General features: G+C 42.6%; 1 long non-coding RNA gene across 7 annotated transcripts in view; it reads left to right on the top strand.

The window, feature by feature from the left end:
• Positions 1–21,398, top strand: part of LOC105466161 (uncharacterized) — a 94,387-nt gene that overhangs the window by 54,560 nt on the left and 18,429 nt on the right. For 5 of the 7 annotated variants that reach the window (XR_011607790.1, XR_011607791.1, XR_978007.2 and 2 more), the window contains 5 exons: positions 240–365; positions 5,356–5,605; positions 7,397–7,477; positions 8,350–8,393; positions 9,588–9,683. This is a non-coding gene — a long non-coding RNA (uncharacterized lncRNA). Of the gene's footprint in view, positions 1–239; positions 366–5,291; positions 5,606–7,396; positions 7,478–8,349; positions 8,394–9,587; positions 9,684–21,398 lie in introns of all 7 variants that reach the window. The other 2 variants (XR_011607787.1, XR_011607788.1) reach the window with 2 other exon arrangements.

Genomic DNA, 21,398 nt, shown 5'->3' with positions numbered 1-21,398 from the left:
CCCCCCACCCCATAATAAGAATGTTCTCCTCTTTCTAGCAAAAGAGAAGGCACCATTGTCATGGGAAGTTTAGTTCTTTCTTTAGGTAAAAAGGGAAAGGCCAGAGAGTCATTCTTGCATCTGCTGTTTTTTAGTTGCCTTCAGCTCAAAATACCTAATATGCCAAAGTGGCGTCTTTTGGGATGGCATGTACTGATTTCCTTCAACTTTTCTTTGTTTCTTTCTTTCTGGGTCCTCAGTTCTACCAGGAGGCAGTGCTATGGTGTGCCCAACCCTCCCAGAGGCCTAAGTGGCCACCCTCCTGGGAATGCCCAAAGCATCTGCTATTTAGGACTTGGTTACAGAGCGCCATCAGCTTCCCCAAGGTAAGCCAGCATTGACTTCCAGGCCATTTAATTTACATCTTAATTTTGCTCATTGCTCATTTCTGAAGCGGGAGTCCATTTCCTGGGCTTTTCCAGCTCTCAGATACAAACAGATCCAGTCTTTAGTTTCACTCCTAAGATAGGAGACTTATTTCACAACACCACTGGCCCAGCACAGCCTGATTTCTAAAGCAGAGACATGCATACTGCACACTTGCCAGTATTAGGTTCCTGCAACCAGTTGGGCAAGAGAATCTGTCAGTGACTCCTCTAAACTAATGCTTAGAGGGTTTCAAATCAGTGGGAGGAGTTTTACAGAAACTGTAATGCAGCCAACATTTACATGTCTTCAGGTATGTAAAATCTACATTTTTCTTACATATGGAGCATTTATTTCTAGTTATGCTTTCCAATTGTGCCATTCATTTCTTTTAATCAGGTTTAAGGATATGTCCTCAGTAGTAGATCAGAACCAGGCAGAAACGATGTGTCAAAAATATTTTCTTGGTTAGTAATTGGTGAGACAGGGCCTTATGGTTTCCAATTATGGAGCCGTAGAAACTAAGTCATCCTTCTTTGAGCTCTGCCATGGTCATTTCCAGACCCAGGAAGGGAATGACACAGAAATGGCACTGGTTTTGGCAGCATTATTGACACCTTACCTTCAGGCCCAGAAATCAAAATCCCATCTCAAGAATGTTGTTTACTGTTTTTTGTTTTTGTTTTTGTTTTTGTTTTGGGTAGACGGGAAGATTTTAGTTGGGGTTATTGCATCTTTTATCCATCACAATGAGCTTTGTATTCTGCATTTGCCCCGTCCCCTCAGTTGGTTGCTTTGTACGGAGGTCATGGATCTGGAGCTGTGGGACCCTCACTGAGCCACCTTTAAATGCATATTTCTGTTCCTTGTGAATAGGTCTGTTTTAAAATGGGACAAAATTTGCTCCAGAAGAAGAGTAAAATTGTTGGTTGATACAAGGTTTTAGACATATGTAGGCAGCAATTTATTCATACCACGTCTGACTATTATTATATTGGGTTTGGAGGTCTGAGTGTTTGTTTGTATTGCCCAGTGGGGAATATGTGCAAAGAAGAAGGCTTTCTTGGCCAGTAGCAGCTAACAAAAAGCATTTTGGTCTTGGGTCCTTAATTATTAGGGACTAGCATGCCAAGGCTGACTTTTTATTAGCATGTCTCTTTTCCTTTAGGAAAAAGTTTTAAAACAGACTACCCAAAGGTCTTCCAATTGCTAGTTCAAGAGATGACTTGTGTTTGAATTTGGCCAATTAACATGACAATGTCAATGTCAAGATCCATTTCCAGAGGAAAGAGTCGTTCTTTGAAAGGCAGTTCTTGAGGGTGTCCAAGCTGAGAGGCAGCTTCTCCTCTGGGACTATTTGGATTTTATATTCCCGAGCCAAAAAAACATTCTTTCGCATTGGCTGACAAAATGGGTTTCAGAACAGGAGTTTCTAAAGCTGCAGTGGAAACTTTAATTATGCAGGTCCTGTCAAAATCCATCTGCTAATTCAACTGTTTCTGGGTAAGGTACTTTTTATTTTTCCAGCAGTATTACTGGATGACTCTCTGATAGGAATATGAAATTAACTTTCTTCATAGGCAAGCTTTAGTTTTTATTCTTTTCAGCATTAGGAATATTTTCTTCACAGGGCTTATTTGCTTTGTAGCTGATTTGGTAAAGGCACCTGATGACTTTAGAGCCGAGAGACCGAAGGTGTCCTTTAAGGAGATGCTATTGGAGGTTTCAGTGTGGTGTGACTTTGTGATTGGCTAGTGGCCATGACTTAGAAATAAAGCCTTTCTGTAATTTGTAAGGGGAGAGGGGCATCAAAAGTTGTTCTGGTTTGTGCAAGACCCAAATGTTCAGCATGCTTATGGGCAAATCTGTGGTCTTAACCTTTTCAATATGCCTCATCGAAACAGTTGGAAACCCCTGTATTAAGCAAGACTTCTATTTATGATGAGCATCCATGGATTTGTTTTTGTGAAGGGATTGGGCAGGAGTTTGAGGTGGTTGCTAAATGTATAAATATTGAATGTGCCAGCATCTGGGTCATTTCAGCTTAAATATCAGACAGTGAGGCTTATGCAAGCAGCTGACTTAGTGAAACTATCTGTTATTTTAGGGTGCTTGCCTGGATAACAAGCTATAGGACAAAACCAGAATTTTTATAACCAGCAATGTCATGTGCATTTCAAGCAGAGATTAAGAAAAACACTTTTGCTAATGAGTTTCAGTTTCAGGAAAACCTCAGTGAAAATATATGTGAGAAAATGGACTTACGAGTGGTGATAGTCTTACATCTAGTTGGGGTCTGCAGCCAAAAGGGCTTTTAAATATATACTTCTCTTCACCAATTAAAATAAAGAACTCTACTAATTTTACTGGGTCTTCAAACCAAGGAAATTTCATGGCAAGTTGAGAAAACAGTTCTCTGGGACCTCAAAATTGGGAGACAAAAATATTTTGCAGGGCTACTTCTGTGTAATGAGTACAACTGTGATAGAGTCATCCAGATGATCGGAAACACTTGCTTTCCTGAGCCTGGTGTAGCATGGTTTGCAGTTAATTCAGAGCAGCCCTTGCTTTTTAATTTGCCCAGTTTTTCAACCCTTGACTCATCTTTCTCCCAAAGGATAAATGTGTGGAGTGAGAGCTTGTTGCCAGGCCTTACCTTACACTTTTCTCTGCAGTCTGGCAGCTGTGCCTGCTATTTTGTCCTCACCTGCTATGGAGTTGTGCCTGCTGTTGTCCTCACCTGCTGTGGAGACTTGGAGAGTGTGTGGCTGCCTGTTGTTTTAAAACTCTGGTTCCTTCCTCACCAGACAGGGCTTGAGTCTTCTCCAGCCATACTAGACGTGTCTTGGAGACTATTCTAGTTCTCCACCCACCTTATTTCAGTTTTCAGGTCCTCAAAGAGAACAGGAGATGTCCTGATTATTTTCTTCTAGGGACAATTTTACCAAGAGATGTAGGCCACCAAGTTAACCTCTCTGTGCCTGAATTCTGCCTGTCAGCTGTGCTGATCTTAAAGGAACACAGACTCTTTTAAATCATTTCTAGATCTTCAGTGTGCTTATTAGCGATTGATGGTGTTTTATTAAAAATGTACACTTTTGGGTTCTACTCACAAATTCTAGCATGGAGCCTAGGAATCGATATACTCAATAGTATCCATTGGTGATTCTGATGCTATGGTCCTAGGACCAAGTCTGAGAAACATTAATGTTTTAAAAAGTGTATATGGCAAGAACTAAGTGAGCAAGTGGGTCCAAACTTCCTTATTTTTACAGCTGTAGAAATTGAGCTTAAACACAATGATAAGCCCTCAGCTAATCAGTGACAGGTTATCCTCTAGACTTCAGGATTAAAACCAGGTCTCCTGAGTTCTAGTTTACAAAACTCCAAGTCATGAGGTAAGATACAACAACACAGACCTGAAACAGCTCAGGGTTAGTGGGATCAAGTAATGTGGCTGCCTTGGCTCCGTCATGGGAATTTGAGGATGTCACTGAAATGCAACAATACGAGGCCTGCAGATTATTTCCTGAATTATCTGAAAGGGTCTTTGTGGAGTCTGTCAAGTCCAAATCTGCATTTGTTTCTTAAAATCCACCGTATAATATCCCTGCCAAGTAGGCATCCATTTTGTTAAAGGTTACTCTCTTCGAAGGTTTCTTGGGATGCTCCCAACCACGCCAATCCCCTTTCCCCTGTCCACTTCCTAACAACTCTGATCCCATATGATTAGCTCTATATTGGGCTGGAAATCTCTCCTCCACACCTGTGCCTTCTACCCAGTTCTGGGCCTACTTTCAAAAGAGATACAATACAAGTCTAATTGGTCTTCCACCTGACCGTGATCATGCCTTCTAGCTAAACATTCTTTTGTCAAGGTTGAACAACCCAAGATCCTTTGGCCATGTTTTGTATAACTTGGTTTTTAACACTCTCTTTTTTGTGATTGTTTTGCTCTGCATGCAGTCTGTTTTGTCATCTTTTATATTAAAATATAGCAACTGGAACAGACCCAGTACTCAATGTGGTTTGACTCGTTCAAAATTCATTACTTCTAAGATACTTTGTGCCTAACCATAAATACATTACATTATCATTTTGAGTGAACCAGTGACATTCAACTCACTATTAAAAATCCCATGTCTTTTCACAAGTGCTGCTAAAATCATGCATCTCTCACCTAGTATTTGAGTTGATGATTTTTTTTTTACCCGTGTGTTTTATTTAACATTGATCCCAGTTAATCTTGCTGGAGTCACCCCACTGTCCTAGACTATTGACATCTTTTTAAAATTCTGATTTTGTCATTAGTCTGAGATTACTTGATTTTATTTATTTAATTATTCATTCCACAAACATTTATTGAAAACCTGCTATAATATGCCAGTCATGGTACTGGATATAAAATGGTGAGCAAGGTAGTCATATCCCTTCTGTCGTGGAATTTACAGTTGAATGAGGAAAACAAACCAGTCACCAACAATATGAGCAGTACCTGTGATGATGAGGGTGGTGTGGCATGTGTGGGCACACGTGGAAGGGTGACCCAGGGGTGAACATCTTGTCGAGTTTTGAGGGTGGTGGTCAGAGAAAGCTTCTTTGTGGAAGTGACCTCTAAGTTGAGATGCAAGAGATGTGGCATTAGAGAAAGAAGAGTGTTCCAGGTGGGGCAATCCCATGATCCAAGGACCAGAGACAAAAGAACGCACAGCCTGGGGGAGGGGCTATGGGTACTTGTGGGTGGGACTGACAGAGCAAGATGCTAGGAGAAGGGGCTCAACTCCTCAGAGGGGAATGGGGAGCACGTGTGAGAGTTTAGATTGTCTGGAATGTTGATAAAAAGGCGAGAGAGCAATGTCTGAGACTGACACCAGCCCATTCTTCAGCAGTCTGTGGGAAAGACAGCTTGTCACAATGCCAGTCTCTGCATTTCTCCATCCTGCCCACCAGAGTATCCTGAAAGACTTGGCAAATATCTTGCTGAACATCAGATACACCATGTCTCCTGATCGAGCAGACTAATACCCTTATTAAAAAGAAAATGTGGTTGGCCTTTGTCTGGCCTGACTTGGCCGGGTGCTGGCCACCTAGGACCGATGTTTGATTTCCTGTGCCACCCGACAGACCTTGAGATAGTCCTTGCTCTCTGCACTAGAGAAGCAGCCAGTGAAAAGGAAGATGGGCATCCTAAAATGTAATGGTAGGTAATTATGAAAGGTAACATGGACAATATTTCTCTTCCTCTTAGGATGTTTGCTGGGCTAGAAGCTGTCCTCACATGCCTCTGTCTGGCTGTCATAGCAGAGGTATTACAGCCTGTAAGAGGCAGGCCTAGAGGTCAGATGGCCTGGGCTCAAACCTTGCCTTTTTCGGTTACCACCTGTGCAACTGGGGCTGAAAGCTTGGCTTTCCTCAACTGTAAAAGGGAAATAAAATGTCTACCTCGTAGGGCCACATGTATTGGAAGTAAATGAAATAATGCACACCCAGTGCCTGTTGTATAGTAAGTACATGATAAGTGTTATTTATTTATTATTTATTTATTTGAGATGGAGTTTCATTTTTGTTGCCCAGGCTGGAATACAGTGGTGCAATCTCGGTTCACTGCAACCTCTGCCTCCCACGTTCAAGTGATTCTCCTGCCTCAGCCTCCTCAGTAGCTGGGATTACAAGCATGTGCCACCACACCCGGCTAATTTTTGTATTTTTAGTAGAGGTGGGGTGTCACCATGTTGGCCAGGCTGGTTTCAAAATCCTGACCTCAAGTGATCCATCCACCTCGGCCTCCCGAAGTGCTAGGATTACAGGCATGAGCCACCGTGCCTGGCCTGATAACTGTTATTTATTATGTTTCTAGAATAATTTATATTTGTCAAAGCATAAAGATTTTTGTGCCTTCCTATTTCTTGTCCTCATGCGGTTCCCTTCGTTTTGTCGCATACTTAATGGAGAAACGCCCCTCCTTCTTCTTGCATTACAGCAACTATTGAAATACAAAAGGAATGAGGTGCCTGGAAAGAGAAATTGCTTTTGACAAGTTGCCCTTTTATTCCCCCTCTCATTTTTGGAGGCCTAGGGCCAGCTAGCCAGGCTGATGTGAAGAACTGCTTATAGTGTGAGCAAATTGGGTGTGGAGGGTACGGAGCTCCATGCCTGCACAAGGGCGCTCCCCCGACCAAGTCTGCAGGGAAGGCCGTGGGTGGGCCTCTGACAGAAGGTATTCTTTCTCAGTGCTGTATGTGACATCTTGGTCAAATGGACGGAGTGAGTCTTTGTGATGTTGCAATGTTTTATTGTTACTAGCACTTTAGCAACTATCTGGAGCTGACAGGACAGCTGTTCAGAAAGAGATGATATTTTCTCAGTTTGTGTAAGTCACCAGTGACCCGAAATGTGCATTTCATCGGTAAATTAGGAAAGGAGAATGAGTCTTTGAGCCTTCTGGATTTGGAAGCCTTCCCTATCATTCCAGCTAGTCACACAATATAATATCTAAAATTCTGGCCCAGGCATGATGCCTCATGCCAGTAATCCCAGTACTTTGGGAGGCTGAGGTGGGAGGATTGTTTGAGCCCAGGAGTTTGAGATCAACCTGGGCAACAAAGTGAGACCCTGTCACTACAAAACAATTAAAAAAAAAATCTGGGCATGGTGGTACACACCTATAGTCCCAGCTACTCAGGAGGCTGAGGTGGGAGGATCACCTGAGCCTGGGAGGTCAAGGCTGCAGCGAGCTGTGATTGTGCCACTGTACTCCAGTCTAGGCAACAGAGTGAGACCCTCTCTCAAAAAATATAAAATAAAATCAAATCTCTGATCGGCCATCCTCTGTAATTGGAGATACTCATTCAGTTTCCCTCTATGTTAGGATTAATGTGGGTATGAACAGATCAGTGTTAAGGCCAAAGTTTGCCCTTCAAGACACTTTGGGTCCTTGTTAATGTATCTAGAGAACAGTCATGTATTAATGCTTATTTGTGTCCCTCCTCAGTTTGCAAGCAAGCATTTTCCCAGGAGATAGAGTGGCCAAGGTATTGCCTGTGTCTGACCCCCTTCTCCTGTCTGAAACAAGGTGAGCCTATTTCAGGAAGAGACAATGGCAATGGTGCATTTTTAATGAGAATGGCATGCCCTCTGCAGCCTCCTCAGGCGTGGAGCTGGGCCGGGAGCTAGGAACACCTGCTCTTAAGTGCTGTATGTTTCAACCCACTGAAAGATCTTAGTGCAAAATCAAGCATGGAATGATGTTCTGTGGTTTTCAAATAAGTTCCTAGAGGGTTTGAGTTGGATAGGCTGGGAAGAAACCTATTCACCTATGACAGACCTAACCAGACGCCGATGTCTGGCCAGGGAAAACTGGACATGTTTACAGGACCCAAGAGGGTTGGCTCCTCATTTAAAACATTTATAACATTATAGCCTGGCCCCAAATCCAGCTGAGCTGAGAACCGTGAAGAGGGTAAGTGTGTTGGGTCTGTGTGTTTATGCAGTTGAGTGAAATCAAGTTTGTTCTCTAGAGAAACTGCAGATCAATTTGTTGCATCTTTGATAATTTCCCCTGTACATGCCAACTCTTAACCTCATAAAAAAGCTCCCATAATTATCTCCAAACTGAACTTTTCTCAGTTCCTTTGGATAAATAAAAATTCTCCATGAATCAATTAGAGGAATCTTCATTTTTTTAAATATCAAAGAATTGGATTAAAATGGATTGTACAGGAAATGCTGTCATTAAAAGGGCCAAGAAAAGAAGACATGCTTAATTATTGAGTGGAATATTCATAATTTTGCATATCTATCAGCTCAGTGTGTCCTCCCTAACATGTTTTTAAGATGTACAAAAGGAACACATATTATAGCTCTTGCTCTTTTTTTTTTAAGGAAGGCAAAACAAATGCCAACATAACCATTGTTTTTGACTACTTTCATTTATCTCTCTTTCAGGGTTACCCTCCACCCAGCCACTGTCTAAAGAGCTTCATTTAAAGGTAACCCTGTAAGGCCTTGAGAAGGGTTTTGCTACCAAGTTATTGTATTTAATTACAAATTATTCCTAGTCCCCGCCTTCTCTGTGGTTAGTTGTGGATTTCTGGTTTTTTCAGTTGGATAAAGGAAGTTCCCAACTATAGGAGACCTGCAGACTTACCATGTGTTCCTTGGAGCACCCTGGCTTAGTCAGGATATTTCTGAATGCTCCCTTTGGGTGCACCTCTTGTTGATACAAGCAAAAACTAGCATAGGGACCCTGGAGCAGGAAGTGGATAGGTATTGTCGAAACCATCCCAATAAACCTTTATGAGGCCCGTATTCTGAGTTAGGCTGACTCATGGCTTGAATTTGGCCAGCAGTAGAAAAGGAACTTGCCACAGTGGCGGGAGGCATCCTGGTTTTTCTGAGAATAGGGAATGGCGAAGGATGGCTGGTATCTGTCTTTGAAATGCCTGTGCCCTACACTCCCATCACCTCTGTCTCCCGTTTTCTGCCTTATCTTTTCCTCATCTCTCTAGCAAGTTCCCTCTCTCCTTTTGCCCCCCATTTCTCTGTCACTGTCTTTCACTTTCTCCTCTTCAATGTGGTCCTGACTATTTTCTTCCACATCAAAGGTAGAAGTGGGTCACTTGATTAATTACCGTGCAGTAGAATCCTTTGCCTCCTTGACACACAAGCCAAGGGGACAAAGGGCCACTCTTTAGAAGCCTTGAGCTGTGTGGGTGCCGGGTGGGGGATTCACAAGCCTGAAAGAATGGAGCCTTCCCAGCAGGGATGTGAAGGTTCCTAGACCCTGTAGAAGAATAAAGTTGCCACTGCCGCGCATTGTGGTTGCGCCGTATTTGCATTTGAGGGGAGAGCACACAACTCCAGTTTTAAACCATATGGACTATATAGAAACTTGACTTAAACTTTAAAATCTTTTATGGGTGGAAATCAGTAGCACTTGGAAATGAAAGGAGGTTAAATCATGATGACTGACAGTTTAACTTACACACTGTCCGTTACAGCACCACTCGCCCCATGTGGCTGGTTTCACTTAAATTAATTAAACTAACATAAAATTTAATACTCAGTTCTTCGGTCACATGTGTCAAGTGTTCTATCGGACAGTGCAGGAATAAGACATTTCTGTCACTGAAGAAACTTCTACTGGACACCCCTGCTCTTAACTCTTCATTCTTTTAAGCCAGGTAGCTTAAAGGAGGTCTGGAGTGCTTCGCAATAGAAAGTTAAGAGGGATTCCAGAACTGGCTGGAAAAAAAGAAAACTTTTAACAGAATGACAAGGTAAAGTAAACTATTTAGAATTTAATTGATCCAAATGAGGTATTCTTTGGGAAGGTGTTTGAGAAGTTGAAGAAAAACTATGCAATAAAAGTTGGAAGTATGACAGTTATTGAGATTATTCCGAAGAGAGGAAGAATTGGCAACTGAGGATGAAAACTCAGCTAATGTCCACATGCATTCTCTGCTCAGCAGAGTTGGAATTTAAGGACAAGACCTTCCAAACCTTGGCTAGATCTTATTGCTACTTAGAATTTGTCAAGTAAGGAGCTGTGCCTTCTTTGTAAGACTAAAGGTTACGCTAAGGAAGTAAGATGTGCTTCAATTCCCAAAGGGTGAATATCATCTTCCCCCACATCCTAGCAGCAGTCCAGTGTCACTGAATGCCTTCAGGTGATGACAGTGATAATTAAAGGTCATCTTTGGACTAACCAATGGTCTTTGTAATTGGGAATAGATCCCACGAGAATGTCATTTTCAAATTACTTCATGGTTCAAGCCTGATATGGACCTTTCAGAAAAGGCCATATAGAAAATATCCTCAGGCTACTCCACCCCAGTGTCATGATTGTAAAGACACAGACTAAGATAGTGGATTCAAGTCTCCTGGCTTGCATGAGACAGGTTTCTCCTGGGTTGGGTAGTAATGCCATGGATATCCAGCGTCCCTCAAAGTCAGAACATGGGGTTCTTAAGACAAAGAAGCTCTAGCCACTGGACTGTGACTTCCTAAATTCACTAACAATTCTGCCCGCTCTCCCCTCCCCCAGGCACTTTCATTTACCGACAAGCCCTTTGGCTCTGACCTCTTGAGGTTACAAAACCGAATGGGTAAGAGAGCTGGGAATAATCCACCAAACCTTCATCAAATCCTAGGCTCAGGGTTTCCCAAGCATGACTGACTGTAGGTATTAGTGTCTGTGTGCTAGATCCGTCTCACTGGTTCCTAAGTGAAGTGTGTGAGAGAGAAGTCTGGGCATTGGATGTTCTGGTAAAGTCTTAGTTTCCGCAGTAAATGTTGAGGAGGTCTTACCGCCTTGTCTGATGATGAATGAAGTGTGTGATTAACCCAGAAGAAACTGAGGTTTCATCAGCACATGCATCAGCCTGATTCTTTATTGGTAGCAATTAGAACTTCACATAAACACATTTATTACAAATCAACAGATATTCATTGAGTGCCTGCCCTCAGTAGATTCATGGTATAGGGAAGGAACTTACCACTTATTTGTCATGTTTTATACAGATTGATGATATGTTATGATTCATAAACTTTGGAAGTCTCAAACATTTTGTGTTGAATATTTTAAGAGTTTTGTTTCTATCATCAAATGTAAAAAATAGAGTGTGTGAAGGAGGATTGTGGTGGGAAGGTCCCTTCTTGTCTATGCCTTCTGAGTCTGGGATGAACTTTGGTAAAAATACATAGTTTGAAGGATGAGTCTATGATGAGCAGAGTCTGAAAAGAAAAGATGGGTATTAATTACTAGGCTGCTGCTGCATTGATTAATTGTTTGTTGAAATAGGAAGGCCATGCCAGAGCTTCCTCTCGCATTCCTGGGATCTGAATTTACTTGTCTGGTGTCTGCCTTCAGAGCACAGTCGAAACTTGTTTGTCACTTGCCTTATATCTTCATCACCAACAATCTGTATAGTTGGGGGAAGAAGAGAGACTCACAGCCTCTTTTAGAGAGGCAAAGGATCTCCAAAGTAATCTGTCTTCACTTCTTCATGAACAAGTGAGAAATCTGAGGTTCAGAGAGGTGAAGCACCTGCCCCAAGGTGCACAGCTTGTTGGGTCGGAGGCTGAATGGCTGGAATCCTGGTTTCCTGCCTCTGTGAAGTGTGCTCTCTACCACATTGATTTGTCCTGTGTTTTAAAGTCTTCCCACTGCTGATCTATTAAGAAATGACTGATAACATTTTTAGGCAAATCTTTGGATATCTTTTCAGGTAAAATCAGAGTCATTTTTTAGAATCTGTGACAAAGATGATTCTAAATAGAGACCTCAAACTTCTGGATTCTGAGTAGTTTCTAAACATGACAAAATGAGATCTTTCAGCTTTCCCTCCTCAAAGGAAGACAACTCTATCAGTCACATATTTGGATAACATACAGTCTAAAAGGTCTGCATTCCGGAGCCAAACTACCTGGATTCATAATCCTGGCTTTGCCACTTAGGAGTTATGAGACTTTGGACAAACCACTTAACTGCTCCATGACTTATTTACTCATCTGTAATTTGGGAGTGATAATAATACAGTATCTTCCTCAGTTGAATCAATATATTGTGAAGTACTTAGCGTGGTGTCTGGCGCATAGCAGGCATTATTTAGGCATTAGTTATTTTATTGTTATTTTTATTTTATTTATTTATTTCTTTAAGATAGAGTCTCAGTCTGTCACCCAGGCTGGAGTGCAGTGGTGCGATCTTGGTTCACTGCAACTTCCGCCTCCCAGGTTCAAGTGATTCTCCAGCTTCAGCCTCCCAAGTAGCTGGCATGACAGGCGTGCACCACCACACCCAGCTAATTTTTGTAGTTTTGATAGAGACAGGGTTTTGCCATGTTACCCAGGCTGGTCTCGAACTCCTGACCTCAAGTGATCCACCCCGCCTTGGACTCCCAAAGTGCTGGGATTACAGGCATGGGACACCTTGTCCAGTCACATTAGTTATTTTAATTATTTACTTGGTTAAATGCAGTAAACTGTTTTCCCTGTTTATTTTCTGTATCAGAATATCTTACTGGGAACAAAGGAAAAGCATAAGAAATCAAGGGGGTAATGTGATTTGATTGTGTGGGTTTCTTCTTCACCTTGAGAGACCAGAACACATCACCAGAGTATTCTACCGCAGCCCAAACCAGCGAGGTCACCTGATGCATCCAGCTGGTTTAGGAAGGAACCTGAGGCCCAGGGAAGGTCCTGTGATCTTGATTGTCAATGGTGGATGCCTGCTCTCCACCAGTGCCCCAGGCTCTCTCAGCATACACAGCACCTGAAAACAAGGCATGACTTGGACAAGGGGGAGAAGTCTCCACATTTAATGGATCCTGGGTAGAAATATGAATAATTTATTTCTGTTGTTGGAAAGCCTTTCTTCTAGTGTGTTCAAATGGAAGGTGAAAAATGGGCCTATGTGTTTTCTGAGTTACACTAGATTTCCTCTTATCCCCATTTCTGAGCCTGCTTAATGATTTGCAGGAGTAGTTTAATAGAGCCCTCACTGGTGGTGGTGGCAGTGCTAGAACTTCTGACTCAGGTCCCAGGAAGAATAAACACATATCCTCTTTAGTTGAGTGAAATCTCTTCACATCTTTTCAAGTTTGGCATCCACAAGCTGCAAACAGACTAAGATGCCTTTAGCTTTCTCAAGCGTCCAACTGACATCCAACAGGGCCAAGTTCTCTGCCAAGTTCTCAATGGGTCATGACCTCATTTTTCAAGATGGTAACATGGATGAGCTGGGGAGATAATGAGATGACACATTTTAGTGATTAACTTCATTTAGATTTATATTATCCTTTTTTATTGTGAATTAATACATTCAAAAGATTATATGCCATACATGTGTAATTAAAAGACAAATAATAAAATGACCACCCATGTAACTACCACCCAACTTTTAAATTAGAACATGTTAATATAATTATATGGGCTAGACTGAAAGCTCTTTGAGAGGCTGTGTGTGTATATATACATATATATGAGACATATATTACGTGTGTGTGAATAAATGTATATACATAGAATGTTTTAGTACTTAGGAAGTACTGTATATATAAAATGTAAATATATAAAATATATACACATATATAAACATACATATACACATATATATTTATTTGTATATACAAAATCAATTGCTTAAAGCGGTTAAGCAATTTGACCAAGTTTACACACTCACAAGAGGCAGATCTGGATTTGAAACCAGTCTTCTCAAAACTTGCAATCTCACTCTACTTTCTTGCCTAATCTTTTATAGCCCTTTCCTCTCCTCTACAACCTTTAGTGGAGTGCGGAGTGCATGACTGGCGTTCAGTCAGAACCAAAGGGAGGGTTGGCTCGTTGAGATTTAGAACACAGAGGATAAAGCAAGTTGAGAAGCAGTGCAGGAGCCCGCTCCTACTACAGAGCTGGCTAATTGTGCACACCTTTTTCCAATTCCTTGTTCAGTGCCATCACACTGGGTGCTCCACATTGGCTGTGGTGGGAATATTTACACCATGGAAATTGGCAAATGTGTTCAGTCATGGCTCCCTTTTTCCCTCTGTGGGGCTGTTGTAAAGTCTTTTGATGGTGTGTTGTGGCTGATCACAGGGAGGAACATCAGAAACATGTCTGTGAGGGACATTCACCTCTGCTATATTCTTTACAAAAGTCCATAACCCTAATGGAATAATGAAAACACAACACACAGACCCAGACTGGGGAACTTTCTACAGGATGCCTGACAAGCCAAAGTATCAAGTATTAAAGCTGCAAGAGGCCTAAGAGATCACCTGATGCATCCTACTGTCTTCAAAAGTCTTGAACCAGTTTTTAAAAATTGGGATAGTTTACGTAAAAATCAGGATTTCTGCCTTCTCTTGAAGCTAGAAGATCTGGCAATACTAGTAGTGAAATCACACCCAGCAAAAATTGGCTAGAACTGAGTGAGTTGCCCCCTTTTATTGGTGCCTGAATTCTCCAGTTTACAGTAGCTCCTATCTTTCACACAACTGTACTCAAATGCACCTAAGCCCGTCCAAACCCTCATATTCTGTTGCTTGTCTGGCTCCTCAAGGCAGTTAGGTTTATCTTTGTGGCCTCTACTAACTTAAATGTGCAGTAAGACTGGGGAGATAAGCCAGCAGCGCTGGAGTGCTGGGGGAAGTCTTTCTGGAGAGGTGCCTTTGCCTGGTGCCAAAGAGCAGCAGTTCTCAGTGTGGGACCACCAGCATCGGCATCACCTAGGAACTTGTTAGAAACGCACATGCTTGGCACCATCCCAGACCTACTGAACCAGATACGCTGGAGGTGGGGCCGGCAACCTATGGCTCAGCAAGCCCTGTGGGTGATTTGAATGTGTGCTAAAATTGGAGAACCACTGCATAGGCAGGCAGGTTTGAGATGGGCAGAGCCAGGTGGTCCAGGCAAGGTGCCTCACTCTGGTAGTGGGGAGCCGGGAGTGGACATGGACCATTTCATGGGTTTGCAAGTCAGTGTGCTGTGGGACAGAGCCTAGGGTCCATGTGAGTTTTCAAGTCTGTGGACCCTGGGCATATGCTGTATGGACGTGGGCTTTGCTTCCAACTGTTTCCGATGCCCTGTGTCAGAATGGGTAGGCGCCTGCCTGGGTTGAGGCCCAGGATTTCGTGCTTGTCCTCTTTGGTGCTTCCTTCAGCAGCTGCCCATCCTTGCACCATCAAAATCTCTGCAACGTGGATTTAGTGAGAAAACAGAAAAGGGTCCAATGTGGTTTCTTTTGATTTGGCAGGTGATTAACCTCTTGGAGTCAGTCCTTTGTCTATGTGGCAGTACCCTGGGTCTGAGTTGAGTGAGAGGGTTATGTAACTATGAGAAAATGTCAACAGATTTAAAGTATATATCATATACATTCCTACCTTCTTACTCTATTTTTAAGGACCTAGATCAAGTTTTACCTCCTCCTGAGTCCCTGTCAGGACTGTCTCTCCACTCCCTGTGTGTAACTCCTTGATATTTGCACAATGTCTGGGCTTCTGCCATTGTGAACTGACCCCTAGGGGTTCCCATCCGTATCCTCTTCCTCCTCCAGCTTCCCTCTTGACTCACTGCCTAACTCTTACTCATCTTTCAGGTCTCTGGTTAAACGTCACCATTTCTAGAAGCCCTTGCTGACCACACAGGGAATGGGACAGTTTCTTAGATCTGCTGGCATTGCCTGATTACTCTGGACTGGAATTGTCACGCTGATCACTGTCCCACCATTTAGCACAGTGCGGCGCACATAGGTGGTGCTCAGTCAACACTCACTTCATGAACAATTTACCTGCAAACACACAGTGCACAGCATTGCCTAGTGGTTAAGCACCCTGGCTCTGGAATAATCAGCCTGTGTCTGAATCCTGGTTCCACCTAACTGGTAGTGTGGACAAAGCACTTAACATCTCTGCACTTTCTCTCATTGCTAGTACTGACTACAGGGTGTTTCATGGTGACCAAATGAGCTAAAATATTTAAAGCATGTAAAGAAATCTCCAGCAAACAGTAAATGCTCAATAACTATTAGCAGTCAACAGGCTTTTGGTGATGATTTATTGAACGAGACTGATGACAATTCTCAGCCTGTATCTGACCTGAAGAAATTCTATTTACTTAAATGGAAATATTTTTGAGACCTGACCCCAAAAACGGGATGGAGGTATGCCTACCTGCTTGACAAGTGGTGACTTTATTTTATTTTATTTTATTGAGATGGAGACTCGCTCAGTCACCCAGGCTGGAGTGCAGTGGTGTGATCTTGGCTCACTGCAATCTCTGCCTCCCAGTTTCAAGAGACTCTCGTCCCTCAGCCTCCCAAGCAGCTGGGATTACAGGCATGAACCACTACGCCCAGCTAATTTTTGTATTTTTAGTAGAGATGGGGTTTCACCATGTTGCCCAGGCTGGTCTCAAACTCCTGACCTCAAGTGATCCACCCGCCTCAGCCTCCCAAAATGCTGGGATTACAGGTATGAGCCACAGTGCCCAGACAAGTGGTGCCTTTACTGCTTTCTTTTTTCTTCTTTTTCCGGGGTAGCAACAAGTTGGGACTGATCAGGCTCACCAGACTTATTTGGGGTAGATGCATTCTAAGAGATAAACCCAAAGTTCAGAAGCGTTTCTGCTGTTTAGACTGACTCCATAAGTATTTCTTCCAAACAGCTTAAAGGTGTTAAATCTATTTGCTTGCTAGAGACACATGTATGAGACTGCAAGCCTATTTGTATCTGGGGAAGAGATTCTGAATGAGATCCAGTTCCTGTGCATTTTACCTATTTTATCTTGAGTTGGCTGCCTTCTGCCACAGAGTTGTAATTAATATTGTTGTAGAACAGGAGGCTCATTAAATCGCCTCATTATGACTGTTCAGGTTCTGGGGTTTGGCTGAAAAGGATTTCCCTATTATCAGTGCCTGACATATATTCCTAATCAAGCAGGCCAATTCTCTTCTGTCAAGGACTGTCTTCCAAATGGAGATGGTATTTATTCTGACTTGTACTATTAGTGTGAAAAATGTTGGCTCTGCTGACAGACATACAGGTCCCTGTCACAGGTCAGGGCTTTTTTTTCACAGACATGCAGAATGTAGGAATTTATAAGACACCATGCTTTTAGAGGCTGGCCTGTCAGTTGGGTTCATTCTTAAGTCTTTGGCAGAGGGAGAATTTTTGAAAAGGAAAATAAACATGATTATAAATTTTTGGAATCTTTGTGTCAGAAGAGGCTTTAGTAGCTATTTAACCTTCCACTCAACAGATGAGTTTTCTCTTACCGATTATGATTCCTGATATTCAATCTTTGCTTGATGGCTTCTTTGACAAAGAGCTCACTACCTCTAGTGTGGCCATTTCAGAGAGATCTAAGGAAAATCCTTGGCAATGTTGACTTGTAATTTGTCTTCCTCTTACTAGCCCATTGTCCATCCTTTTACTAACCCATTGTCCCTAGTTCTGCCATCCAAAGCTGCACAAAACAAGTCTGGTCACTATTCCTTGAGAAAGCACTTTGAGCGTTTGAGATAGTTCCCTCCTTCCCTTCTAATCTCTTCTTTAGATTAAATGTCTTCTCTTTATAGTCAGATCCTTCATCCTGCTGTTCACTGATGCAAAATGAGATACCTTTAACCCTCCTAAGATGTAATATGCAGAAGTGAATAAACCTTGCATGTGTGGTTAGTTCACCTGAGGGCCCAGGGAGGGGCTTCTGGAATTTTCCTTGAAGGACAGTGTCACATGGTATTTTTGCCAGGTGTTGAGAAGTGTTGTTCTCTCTTCCTCAGCACCTTTTACTGCAGGGACCTGTACCTTACTGCAATCACACCTGCTCACTGCATGGTCGCTGGGAATACACCACTGAAGTGGGCTTATGCTTAGGGCCTTTGGAGTCAGGCTACCGGCGTACAAAGTCCCGCTCTGCTGCTTGCAATTTGGTGTGATGTTGGGCAAGTTGTTCAACTTCTGAGCCTTGTTTGGGATGATAATAAGGTTTACCTCAGAAGCTGTTATGAGAATTCTTAAGATCATGCACGTAATGGTTTAGCAGAACTCCTGAGAAATACTTAATGAAATGCTAATAATTATTAATAACAACTAAACACCAATTATCTATACCCCACCGCTTCCCTTATCCTGAGCTTTGAGTCTTTGAATTTTGACTTTTAGCAGGTAATTCCAAACCTGAGAAAGATGGGGGGGTAGGCAATTTATGGTAATTCCAAATGAATTTGTCTTTCACTTGAGTTCTTTTTTTATGTCCAATTTCGATACACTCATCGAGAACCTTTTCCATCCAGAATGCTTTTTATATAATATCTCATTTCATGTGAGAGAGAGAGAAAAAGAGAGTCCATGAACTCTATGTTCTTTCAAATGCTTTAGCGAATGATCTCTCTCTCTCTCTCTCTCTCTCTCTCTCTTTCCTGTCCTGGGTTCTTCCTTCAAATGAACTCTTACTCAGAACCCCAGTGTGTAAGACAGATAACAGCTGAGCAGGTCCCTCTGGCAGTTCTCATCTTCTCTCCTTGGCAGAAGCAGCCTAATTGTTTGGGAAACCCCTGGAGGTTATCTGTGGAACCCCAGGATTCTGAGGTGCATGTTTGAAAGCCTCTGCATGAACCAGTTCCACATCCAAGTTTCTGAAATCTGGCCCTAATCCTTTCATTTGCCTGATTTCTTCCTGTGGGGTCGTCTCACCTCCACCTTAGGTCAGAGGTCCCCACTCTCCTAACACACATTACTCCCTGACCCAACTGCTGTGAAGCTCTTCCCAGCTCTGACCTCCAAGTAATTTTTAATTTTGTTCTCTTCTCTTGACCTCTGTGTCCTGGCCCCACTGAGAGCGCTGACAGCTATTCTCACCCTGTCTTAAAGAGGGTCTCCAGGATTTAGGGGTGGAGTAGTGGAGGAGTGATGGGGTAGGACAAGAGGCAAGTGAAAGCCACACTTGGAGGGGGCTCTGGCAGGGGAGAATGGAGAAGGGACAGATGAGCCTCAAAACTGAAGAAGTAGTCATTCAAGTGACAAACCTTTTACAAATCCGAATCTCTTTGACCTTTCTGCAGTATTCATTCATTCATACAAGCAAGCATTCATTCATTCAACAAGTGTTCACTGAAGTGTACCTGTTGTGTGGCATCTTGTACCATTCTATTCTATGCACTGGGGCTCCAGGAGGGAAGACATCATAGCCCTGGCCTTGAAGAAATTCACAATCCAGTGGAGGAAACTAAGTAAACTTCGGTGATCCCCAGACACTCTCCTGGGGGTCCTTGATCACTTGTTCATTGGCTTGAGGGCTATGCCAAAGCATCCGTCATTTTTCTATTCTAACTTCCTCCTAGATCTTAGCTCATGTGATACAATCTTCAATTTCCAGGACCTGGCAAGTATAAGAAGAAAAAAAGAAAAGCCTCTATACTCATAATGCAATTTTTAAATTAAATACATTGCACCCTTGTGCCCGGATGGATCTTCACAAAGTTCCACCTTGTCACGGCATTCCTTTATTAAAAGACTTTCAAGGAGGCCCTGAATTCTTAGCCCTCTTTCAGAGCTCCCCAGTACTCAGCAAGCTCTTCCTCTTCTGAACTCCTGGCCATTACTGCAGATGCTGATGGTGAAGCAATACATCTGTTCTGCCTTGTGATGTTGCTTATATTGTTGTCATGGTTATTAGTGAACTCTTACTACTTAGCTTCTCATGTATTTAGGCCATGTCTTCCTAATTACTTAAATGGTTTACTCAAAACTTTATTACACAAGTACTACATAAATATATTGTTTTTTTATAAAAAAAGTAAATATAGAGAAAAGCAAAAGCCTCTTTGAGCTAGGTTCATCCCTTTTTCATTTCTGCCCCAGAGAGAGAGATGGTATGTGTCTTTCTGTGCCATTTAAAAAAACACACTTTTACATGCAAATATATTATGTATTCACAAGATACATAGAGTGTTACTTTCCTTATGTGTGTGTTTGCATAAATGACATTGTATGATATGCATCATTCTGTGATATTTTTCACTCAATATATTTTTGAAATCTACCAACATTGACATATATAAACCCTAGTTAGTTCTGTTAAATTGCTCTACTGTACATTCTATGCTGGTTGCAGTGGTTCACGCCTGTAATCCCAGCACTTTGTGAGGCAAAGGAGGGCAGATCGCTTGAACTCAGGAGTTCAAGACCAGCCTGGGCAACATGGTGAAACCCTGTCTTCATGAAAAATTAAAACAAAAAAATTAGCCAGGCATGATGGCGCATGCCCATAGTTCCAGCTCCTTCAGAGGCTGAGGTGGGAGGGTCCCTTGAGCCCGGGAGGTTGAGGCTATAGTGAGCCATGATCACACCACTGCACTCCAGACTGGGCAACATATCAAGACCCTATCTCAAAAGGGTTGGGGCCGAGGCTGTGATGTCTTCTCTCAAAAAAAAATTGCTCCACTGTGTTCTATGGAACCAGTGTACAGCATTTTGTTTTTCCCTTCTCGTGTTGGACTTTTAAGTTGCTTCCAATTTTTTCTTGTAAACAGTGCTCAGCGAACATCCCTTAAATATGTCAAATTCCTTTTAAATCCTGTGGGGGCAGGAACAGTGAATTCTGTTTCTTGAATTCTCAATTATCCTTAGTACAAATCTTTGCTTATGGTATATGATCAGTCTATTAATTAACATATCCATTGTGCAACATAGGTATATGTAAACCAGTACACAAAGTTATGTTCTGAAGTGATGCTCTAGAAGTACACATTCAGAGCTGACAATTTTCTGAGTAGTCAGATCCAATCCATTTGATATCTGGGAATTGGATCTACTCTGTCTTCTGTGGCAGAAGCAGTAGGGATCTTTCCTCTGGAAGGAGAAGAGATACCCCACAGAGACTCTTAGGGAGACAAAAGCAGATCACGTCCCCAGAGGGACCACTTGCCAGTGGGCATATTTGCTCATTTTTCTGTTGTTCTTCCTCCCCCATACCCTAATCCCCTTTTGTTTTTTCTGATGAGGACTTTGGAGCTCGTTTTTGGAGCACTGAATGCCTTAACCAACCACTGTAGTCCAAATCCCTCATTCTAACCAGGGCAGAAGTCTAGGGGCAGGGATGGTAACAAGGCTTTGGCTCACATTTTGAATTGTGTGTTCATCAGCAATTAAACAGGGAGAGACCAAGCTGGGAGGCTCTGGGACACCATTGCTGGTGTTTCCCCCTTTCCTTTCTCTGTTATGTCAGTTCAGCAGGTATTTGTGGATCACAGGTGAATCAGAGATGAGTCTCTTGCCTCAAGAAACTTGTGTCTACTAGAACTAGAAAAGGTCAGGAAAGGGACAGAACTCCCAAAATGGAGTTTTGTGAGCAGAGAAACACCAAGGAATGCAGGGTTGCAGAAAGGAGCATGCGCCTTTCAGGAGAGGAAAGCTTCATTCAGGAGCTGGTCTTGTTTTTGAGCCTTGCAGTGAGACCTGGAGTAGTAGGAAGAGATGGTGGTGGGAGCAAGG

Source organism: Macaca nemestrina, chromosome 9 (genome assembly GCF_043159975.1).
Source record: "Macaca nemestrina isolate mMacNem1 chromosome 9, mMacNem.hap1, whole genome shotgun sequence".
Taxonomy (NCBI): Eukaryota; Metazoa; Chordata; class Mammalia; order Primates; family Cercopithecidae; genus Macaca; species Macaca nemestrina.
The sequence above is the reverse complement of the archived record's forward strand: the minus strand, read 5'-3'. Positions and strand labels throughout refer to the sequence as shown.